The sequence below is a fragment of the Lactuca saligna genome, chromosome 8, assembly GCF_052625555.1.
Source record: "Lactuca saligna cultivar CGN05327 chromosome 8, ASM5262555v1, whole genome shotgun sequence".
Classification (NCBI taxonomy): Eukaryota; Viridiplantae; Streptophyta; class Magnoliopsida; order Asterales; family Asteraceae; genus Lactuca; species Lactuca saligna.
In genome coordinates this window covers 21123240-21134425 of record NC_136424.1, presented here as the reverse complement: position 1 = coordinate 21134425, position 11186 = coordinate 21123240, and positions in this window count along the sequence as shown.

Below are 11186 nucleotides of genomic sequence, written 5' to 3'. Positions count from 1 at the left end.
ATTCATCACACAATACAACTTGCATGATTTTAAGTTTCTATCCAACTGAAATTTGGGTGATGAGAATCTTTCCTTATTTGGTAAATTATGACACTACCACTAATGAAAGAATCAAATCCATTTACCCATATTTCTTATCAATGGAAACATATAAGCAACAACCCTTTTCACAAATGCCATTGTAAGGATACTTAAAATAAATAAAATCAAAACCATTTTCTTTTATTTTAAAACTTTGCGGAAAACATATCCTTACAATCCATATGGAAAACCTGTTGTTATCTATTCCTAAGCAATATATCTAACTCTTAAGTAACAACTCAAAATTCTGATCACCGAACCATGCGATCGAAATCCATCTTCACGATCAGAATCAGCATATACTTCCTTTAAGTTTCTTCACTCTTGTTTGATTCTTAAACATCAATATGTGACCTAGTCACATCATGCAATAAGAATCTTAGAATAGAAACTTAATAAAGTTAGATAATGGACTTTACCCAAAGCAGAGTCAAACATTTGACTTTACTATCCTTACGGATTTTTAGGTAAATTTGGCAGCTTCGCAACCAATGCCCTTCCTTTGGCAACAGAAACATATGGACTTTTTGGAAATGGTACACGAGACTATCACAAACTTAGCCTTTCTCTTTACCATTTGGTCAACCGAGTTGACTATGGCCAATCCCTTTCAATTGGGAAGAGAAAGTTTTTCTGGACTTCCAATGTTACCATTGTCAATGTCCATGGAAGTTTGGGAAGTTGATCTTCCAATCAAATTTTGCTTTACCAATGCTCCAAATCATTGCTGATTCAGCATCATCAAGCAAATAGGTAAGATCATTACGGGTCATGTCGTGATCTGTCATCAGGGAGTGACCAAGTCAACAGCCAGCTACCTTGAGACTTCGACACCCGACTCTCCCAGCTTGTTAATATGTGACTTAATCTCCAAGACCTAAGCACATATAGACTTTGTTTGCCAATAGGGATTGAGTGACTTAGAACTTATCATGTCTTGAAACTTGTGGGATAGGGAGATTTATTGGAGTAGGTAAAGGAAGTGAAGTATGATTTTCAGTCCCACTAATGCACAACAAAGGGATTGATCTTTCACCTTGATTGTCATTCGGGATATCATCTTCATTAGGAAGCTTGTTCCTAAAGATTTGGGAAGACCATAGCTCTCTAAACTAGACATCTATAATGGGAGAAATTCAAGTTAGTTGATTTAAAGTCCTTAATATAACACCCAATATGAAATATTAAGGTTAGGACCCAATAACCTATTTATAACTGGAAGAGGGATGCCGTAATCGAAGTTATAAAATAGTTAAAGGTAGGTAAATGATGATTTACCAATTTCCACCATGAAAAACAAAATATAATTAAGTTTTAATTGGATTTGAAACTCCTAGATCCTTTGAGATACATTGAACTTTCAATGGCATGTTTGAATCTCGATTGTGCCCTATCAAGTTTGTGACTGGGATGCCGAGGATCACAAACAAGGTGTGAATAACCATACAAATTGACTTGGTACCCTCAACAATATTACCTAATCGATGTGCCGGTTAACCACGCACGCTCCACCGATCTATAATAAAGTTAAGTTACCCTTTGCCACTCTTACTAGTCCATGTTAGTGTGCCGGTTAACCACACACGCTCCACTAACGACTTGGTAAGGTACAAAGTGTAATTTTATGGGCTATCACCAATTTCACATTTTCCTAAAGTAACTAAGATTGGGAATTTATAATGTATAGTTACTTTATAATTCATTATACTTTTAATGAGTATTTAAAGTCGCATCCTACCCGTTCGGCTAACGACCCTCCACCGATCAAGGAAGCGGTGGGTGAGAGTGGACACCCATTAAGTCACCATTTTATAGGCAACAACCTTATACCCCCCTTATAGACCGACTTCGTGAATGAGACCTACTAACGGTAAGAATAACATATTCTTATACATATCTATATAATTAAAATTATAATAATAGTATAAGGGTGTATTTTAAACATTTAAAATACTTGGTGGTTTAATCTATTAATTAAACTATACACTTAATTTAATTAAACTTAAACCATGTCTTTATGGAATTATTAACTCTTTTAATTAAACACTTTAATTAATTTAATGAAGTCCATAAAGTTTGAATTTTTTTTTTTTTTTTTAACTTTTAAAAAAAAATTAATTTGGAATTAAAGTGTAAGACTTTTCAAATTCCAAAACTTGAGGGCAAGAATTGAAACTATTCTAAGTCTCTTCAATTTGTAACTTATGAGTTTTAATGGTTCATAAAGTTGAAGACTCTTCATTTTATGAAACCTACTATTCTTTAATGACAACTTTTAAAGAAGTGACTTTTGGTTATCCATAACTTGAGGACAAGTTATGGACACCATTATTGCCATTAAGATCATGAATTAAACACACATGGAGGTTACACATAATTCCTATGATCTTCTAAAAACTCATAAGAACACAAATTTATGTCAAACAATTTCAAGAAATCATATAAACATATACAACACTTGAAAATTGATAAAAGTCATGTAAAATGGGTTAACATAATCATTATCACTTTGAAAAATAGATTTTACAAGTCCAAAACAGATTGGGATAATGATCTTAATCCATTTCCAGCAACAAAATGCGAAAAATTGCCCGACACGCTCCTACTCGTCGAGTGCATGATTCTACTCGTCGAGTAGGATGAATTTGTTCATGGACTCGGCGAGTCCATTCGTCAGTGAGCAGATTTTTCGTTTTTTAAGAAGTTTTGCATCAAGTATACAGAAAACAATCCTAGGCTCTGATACCCCTGTTGGATTTTGAGCATTCTAACACTTCCTAAGTGTACATGCAACCCTAATAACCTTGAATCTATGTTTTCTCTATATACATGCAAATTTCTTTTTCTAGGTTATTTCCTAACTAGCATGGCATGGGGATTACATAAAACATAGAGAACTAGTAGAAATACATACCTTGTTGTTGCTTGGATTCCTTCAAGACTTTGTGAGCCTAGCACCCCAAATGTTGTGCCTCAAATGCTTCACACAACACCACAAAACTTGGAATAACTTGAGAGAATATTTCTTACACTCAAAAATCGGTTATGCCCTCTCTAGTAACACTAGTGCTGATTTTGCATGCTATAGGGTTTCTTTTATAGTGTGTCATAATTAGGAGTTAAAAATGTAAACCCTAATTGTCATGACTCTTCATTTCTCATGACCCATGGTTTTGTAATTCTCATGGACTATCCATGGAGCTCCATATGGTTATAACCAAACCCATAAACCATGGATCATTAATCCACCATAAAAGAATTGATGATTGTCATAATCAACCCTATATATTTAATTAGTCTCACTTTGATCACCAAATTAATACTAGATTAATACTTGATCAAATACTAATTAAATAATACTATTATTAATATATTAGAACTTATAATATATTAATAATCATAAGTGCCTTATTCTCTCATTTAGTCTATCCAAGTATTGCAATGCCATGCAACCCAAATGGACCATGCCGGGTCGGGTTAAGTTCATACCAAATAAAGTTATGGACTTAGACACTATATCCAACAATACCCTAGATTGGAATGCCGATATATGTATCGAGTCCAGTTAACTATCAGGTTGGAATACCCTAGGCCAAGTCAACCATAGGGTCAAGTCATCATTGGGATGGAATACCCTAGATTGGAATGCAAATATATATTTTTCGGGTCCGGTCAACCACCCCAGGCCCAGTCAATGATAGGGTCCAGTAATCCTCGGGATGGAATACCTTAGGTTGGAATGCCAATGTCGGGTCCAGTCATCTATCGGGATGGAATACCCTTGGTCTTTTGGCTCACACATAAAGCAGTAAAGCCTCAACCACCAACTAAATATGTGCACATATAATAGATAACATATAAGCAGTCGACAAACAATCAGATAGATTTAATAGTCACTACTATACAATAACATACTATCACATAGCAGAATGTCTAATCCAGTGGGTCGGCCATGGTGCCTTCGACCCTTTAGTACAATAAAGAAGACTCACCTCAGAAACTGAGCACTAGCTGATGAGGTCCTGACTCCAAATCTCATCTTAAGCCGACACCTAGTCATCAGAACGACCAAATCTCAAATATAATCTGAAATATCCCAAATACCCTTAAGTCAAACTTGGTCAAAGTCAAAATCAACGGCCCTTAAAGACCATATCAAACCTCACGTCATGGCCAAGCATTGGTCACATTGTGACAACATACCTGGTCTGATTCCCACTCGACTCAACCCAATCTAGTCAACTAAGGTCAACGAAACCACCAAAACTGGAATCACGACATGAGCACCCATTCTCACGTTGCGAGCTCCAAGGATTCTAACAGAAGATGGGGATTCTTTGAATCTCACGTCATGAGATCTTACATCTCACGCCGTGAGCACTATCTGAGGCTAAGGGTCACTATTTTAAATCCTTATTCCATTAATTCCTCGAGTCTACTTCATCCAGAAGTCAAAAGGGGACTCCTATGGTCCATAAAATTGTTTCCTTTAGGTCCACGCATACACCAATCATGATCCATCCACTTTCTAGGTCAAAAGTGAAGAAATGAGCTTCAATCTTTCATGTATTGCACATATCCATACCAACTTTTAGATCCATACCAACTTTTGTATCAAGTGGCAAGGGTTGATTGTGCGATCTATTTCACATTCGGGTTTAGAGACCAAGTCTCAGGGATATTTTGTAGTCCAGTTTAGAGCATAGATTGCTCTAGCTATTGCAATACAGTCGTGACGACTGATCTAGTAAGTGGGTCAAGGTATGAGATCCTGAATGATATGGATCTCAGAGTCGAGGATAGAAGATTGATTAGGAGTACCTCATGATAGGGTTCGGTTCAGGCAAATTTATTGAAGGGTGTCGAGCGGAGACACAAGAGTTGGATCAGCTTTTGAGAGACCACTAGGGTCGGATCTAGTGTAACGCTTGCAGAAATTACGCGATGAAGTTTTGTTCCAAGGGTTTGGACTGTCATTGGGATCGGAATGAGGTGCTACATTATGTTATCAATGTGGTCGGGGTACCACAAGAGGATGTGGTCAGGAACTCTTCAGATGTTTGTGGATATGCTATCTTCGGCCATTTCTGGTGGATACCGGATATTTGTATCCCTTGGGGAATTGTGTTGAGTTGGATCTCAAGTTGGTTTTCTGCTATTGTCTGGGTTAGAAAGGGTTGTCAGATGCCATTCAGCATATTGAGGAATCCTTAAGGGATCTTCGGGCGGATGTATCTTGCGGAGCGAATTCTGTGTGTTCTGTGATTGCTCTGAGTCATTTTCGGAATCTATTCATTGATCTGGGTTGCTACGGGTGTAGCAAAATTGGCCACGTCTTCAGAGATTGACCATAGGGATCAAGCTCGTTACTTTTTCGTTGAGTGGACAATAGGGAGGTTGATTGTTTAACGATCAGGGAGGAGCAGTGAGTGTACCTGCTCCAGCCACTCTCGGGGTTGGTTTAAGGGCATGAACGAGGGAGTATGGCTAGTTTTTAGTAGCCTTATTATTCATGTCTTGGATGAGCCACCGGGATTGTCGGGGGAAGAGAGAGTTGTCGCTAAGGTTTTGGTTGGACCATTCGTTTTTTGGATTTCGGGATCTGAGGGTGATGTTGCTTTTAAGCGTTTGAAGTCATTGATGTGGTTAGGATACAAGAAGTGTTAGCTGGATTTCAGGAAGTGTGCTGTTTGAGCAAGGTTATTCTTGGTGTCGAGCTTTGGTAAGCATCGATCGTCAGCAAGGTGAACTTTGGAACATAATGAGGATTAGGAATCCTTCATTTCTCGTGTGCCGAGTGGACTTAGTTGAACCTAAGTGGGGGAGAACCGTCCAGGTATCAAGGACAAAAGCAAGGGTAAAAGTGATGTAAGACTACGGGGGAGCCTAGCATTCACTAATGGTTAGTTGGGATATAGTGTTGTAAGACTGCGGGGGAGCCGTAGCATGCACTAGTAATAGAAAGTGTTGTAAGACTGCGGGGGTGCCATAGCATTCATGGATTCTTTTAGGCGATTGGGACTATGGAAGGCTAGTTCGCAGCGTCGTGGGGGAGCCACAACGTAGTGAGGATAAGGACCAGATGTGATTGACCGATGAATTATCCGGGGGCGAGCCCGGGTGGTTATGGGAATCCATGTTGGAAACAGTAAAGACTGTTGAGCAAGGGTTAGACCTTGTGATACAAGATCTTGTGGGCGAGTGGTGTATGTTTCCGTAGGGATGCGGATGGGTAGCCCTGATATTGGATCTCATAAGAACCTGGTGGTTAGACTGGGTACGAGACTGGAAGTCTCAGGGAATCGGCTAAGGGTATTTATTAATCGGTCGAGCAAAGGATGACTAAGAGTCTTAGTTCATTATTCAAGTGCCGATTTGATGATCTTTGGATAGGAGCGGGGTAACAATTAGGATTTGGATTGGAACCCAAATCGAAATTCATGCAGGATTTTGTTTCAATGAGATGGGGTGTGGGGAATTTATATGCTAAGGGCACTGAGGGCAGAATTCTAGGGTGGTGAACAGATTGTTTTGATGGTAATTTAAGCCATTGTAATTGTAATGTGTCTCGGGTGGCCCTATCCATAATAGAGCCACGACATGTTAGAATCAGGAAACGGTGGGTCAGTGGACGTCGGGTATGATGTAAGTCTACAACCATTCTGGTCGTTTTCACCTTTTTGGTGTTGGGTTCAGTGGCGACACGTTGTCAGCCTATCTCGATCGGATGGATCAATGGATTGAAGGAGATAAGGCAATTATGGTTCGACGAGGTAATCCGTCGGAGGTCGCATGGGACTGTTGAGTGTGTTTTTGGCTCAGCAATCGGGTATGTGTGGGGTGTTCCAGATAGTTGGCAGACAAGTTGGGACTAGGGAGGTCCCCGGGTGTTCTCCAAGGAAGCAACCAAGTGGCAGCAAGAGGGGTAGAAACGACTTCAGTGCTTTGGGGTCTGTATATGGACTTTCTTGTTATTTGATAGTCGTAGTTGATCGGTGATTTTGTTCTTTAGGAAGCCTCAAGGTATTCCGAGTGGGAAGCATTCTATCTAGACTTGTTTCTTGGGAAATCGGTTCGATAATGATTCGTTATGGGCAGTCTGTCAGGGAGATAGACCATCTCGAACTTCAAGTTTCGGATGAAGCAAATGTGATAAGGTTGCAAGGAATTTGTTCGTCTTCGGGTTCTAGAACCCTATGAGGGTTGGATTCGGTTGACATGGAAAGACGATGGTATGCTCGGGGTTGTGGCGATGAGGCCTTAGTTATTTGGCATGAGGAATGGTAAGGAATGATTTCGGGGATGAAATCTGATTTAAGTGTGGTAGAGTTGTAACACCCAGTTTTGAAAGTGTTCGATTGTATCTTCGGAGACCAAGGGTATAAGCATAATCTGACGGTTCGGTCTTTTATGAGTCTCGGGTTTTATTCGAAAGGTTTTTAGGCTTGGGGTGTAGCTAGGAGCGTAGGGCATCTTGCCACCTTTTTCGTGGATATAAAGTTCGTTGGAAACGGACTTAGAACGAAGAAGTTATAGTAATTTGAAGTTGTTGGCAGAATTGGTCCCTGAATGGAAAAGCTTGCATTTCAGCCCATGCATGCAAGGCGGCAGCCAAGTGAATACGCCCAGCGTAATCTGGGGTACGCCCATCATAGTGTTGGTTAATGAATCGTGGGTGCTGAAGACGTACGCCCAATGTACGGGGATTACGCCCAACGTACATCCAGGATCTCCAAAACCCTAATTATTTTAGGGTTGGCTCGCTATTTAAGCACCTTAAGTCTGAAGGGGGTGCACCTCCCTTTCATTCTCAGAGTCTTAAACCCTACATTTGAGTGTTAGCTTCATCCGAGAGTGTTGTGAGCTTGGTGGGTGCATTTTGGGTGGTTTTTGATGCATTTCAAGAAGATGGAACTTGTTGCAAAGAGGGGGATCAAGGAAGAGCTTAGCTAGATTCACAACACCTTCCATGTGTCGCAGCTTCGGAAGTGTGTCACCGATGAGGCTGCGGTTGTCTCTCTAGGTGATATCCAGGTGGATGAGAGTTTGAACTATATTGAGAAACCCGTTGCGGTGCTGGATAGGAAAACCAAGGTTCTTCAGAATAAAGAAGTAAGATGGGTGAAAGTGCAATGACAGCATCGAAGAGGCTCTGAATGGACTTGGGAGCCAGAAGAGGAGATGCGAGAGCATTACCCAGATTTGTTTAGGTCAGCAGACTTCAAGGATGAACTCTAGTTCAAGTGGGGGAGACTTGTAACACTTGGTTTAAAGCATTGGTAGGAAACTTGCCAATGGAGAGGTTTCGTGCATGGACTCGGCGAGTAGGGAGCTCAACTTGTCCAGTAGTGTCGTATTTCAGGGGCACGAATCGGAAGTGGCTCGGCGAGTTAGAAGGCTGACTCGACGAGTCAGGACTGTTTAATGAAAAACCCTAATTTTGGGGTTTTCCCCTATATAAGCCTCATTAAACGCTCTTGTAACCTCCCTTAACATCATAAGAGACTATGTACGGACGCAAACTCCCTGGTGTGTGAAGTGTATGAATTTGAGAGCATGACTTTGGGAATTTGGGAAGGAATCCAAGCTTGGAGAAGAAGAATCAAAGGGAAAACATTGGATCTAGCATCTAGTTCGTCTTGGGCATCAAATTGAGGTATGAATCTATTACATTAATCCTATATTCTAATTGGGAGTTCATGACCAAACTTTGAGGAAATGGAAGCAAGCCTAGATCTGGACCTATCACAAGGGAATGGTTCCAGATCTGAACCTCACTAGGTCCTAAATATCATAAAGTTACATGTTTTATAAGCTTATTCCCTCCCCATGAATGATAACCTTGTTGGAGGATTAGTTTTGGTGTTTACGGTTATGAAAGGCCCTGGATGCACGTAAAGTTTGTAACTTTACCTGAAATATACAATAGGAGATGATGGATCTAAAGTTTGGGACCTTAGGTCCCACTGGAAAGGACCGTAATCATGATTAACTTTGGGGGACTCGACGAGTCGTGCAAGTGACTCAGTGAGTCGAGAGGGTTTTCTCGTTTATGGCCAAGGGTGTATGACCAAGGGTTTACGATCAAAGGTGTACAGTTGGTGGTTTACGCCCGTAAACACCAAGGAACTCGACGAGTCCCTCGGGTGATTCGGCGAGTCGACGAGTTAAGCAGGGAACCCGATGAGTAAATGATTGTACTCAGCGAGTCAAGGTCAATATGGACTGTTAACCTTGACTGTAGACTTTGACTTTGACCAGGATTGACCCTGGGGGTATTTATGGGACTATGCTGAGATATTTACTCATTGATTATATACAGTTTGGGAAGAACAGCACAGGACATACCTGAATCCTGTTTGCCAGTTTAACCTTGGAGAGGTGAGTCTACTCACCATATCAATGGGTCTGAGGTACCAAGGCCGACCCATTTTATGAGATACAGTTATTGATTGAATGTACGATATGAAAGTATGTTATTTGCATAGAAGACCACGTGGGGGTTCCCGTGGCTTTTCGTATAGGATCTTGGAGGGTTTCCATGGCATCCTAAAATACTTGCTTGTATAGTTTGCATTATGTTTGTTTAGTAGCAAGACCTTGTGGGGGTTCCCAAGGCAAGAATACCTTGTGGGGATTCTCAAAGTGGGAAGACCACATGGGGGTTCCCATGGCAGGCAAAGACCACATGGGGGTTCCTGTGGCATTTGGTATAAGACCCGGGAGGGTTTCCAGGGCTTCCTTAATTATCGAATGCATGACTTATGTGATATATGTAGCGTATGGATAATTCGATATATGCTATGTGGATTGTGTGTGGGGTATGCTCTAGGGGACTCACTAAGCTTCGTGCTTACAGGTTTTGTTTATGGTTTCAGGTATCATCGTTTTGGAAAGGAAGGGTTCGGATTGGTCGCAGTGCACACGCCTATGATTTCCGCAATGAATGATTTTGGAATGGACTTTGATAAATGGTTTACTTAATGATGATTTGATTTGTTAGAGTAAATGGTATCAATGTTTTAGCTATATTAAAAATGAAATTTTTACCTTTGATTTTTGGGTCGTTACACCGAGTCCATGCAGAAATCCTTGCACGACAATCTTCATCGAACTCGCCGAGTTGGCAAATCAACTTGTCGATGCCATTCAGTCCAACACTCATTCAGACGATTTTAAGCTACTACAAAGCTCCATATTGCAGATCAAGCTTCCCAAGATATGTTTATCACGTAAAGTTGCAAAGTTTACGTGCATGAAAGGTCTTAAGAGCCAAAACCAAGCTAAAGAAGAGATTCTAGGCAAAGGAAATGCACTATCATGCTAAAAGCTAAAACTTTATGATTATAATGACCAAGATGAGCCTAGATCTGAAGTTGCACTCCAGATCTTGGTTCATCACCCGAAATGAAACACCAACATGTTAAAATGGCCCCAAACTCAAATATAGAAGGGTCTAGCCAGAAGGAGATCAAGATAACAACTTGATACCTTCAAATGATGCTAAACTGGGGTACACTTCAGATCCACACACATTCCTTGCCTCAAACTTCTTGATCTTTAAGCTCCTTGCAACAAGATCTGCCTTCCAAGCTTAAAACACACAAATATGGAGAGTAAACACGAATTAGGGTTTCTGGGCTCATGGGGGCTGTAAGGGAGGCCAATGGAGGCTAATGACCCTTTAAATAGGGTGTAATACCCTGGAAATTAGGGTTTCATCCACCAGCTCCAACTCGTCAAGTTGTGTCCTCTGACTCGTCAAGTTGGCCACTTAAAACACGCGGTTGATTTCATTCCTACTCGACGAGTCAGGGCATCCAACTCGTCGAGTAGACCCTTTAAGATGTAAATAAAGCTGTAAATTTTATACCTAAGAGTCGGGGTGTTATAATTATTGTAATAAACTTTAATTTATAAATTTGTCAAAAATATCATGTTTCTGTCATCGAACTTTTTTGAAGTATTGTAACTTTTTTTTTTCAAATTGTTTATCACTAATAAAGTTTGAATAAATATAAAGTAAAAAAAATAAAGTATATATATATATATATATATATATATATGTGTGTGTGTGTGTGTGTGTGTGTGTTTTAGGCTAGAAG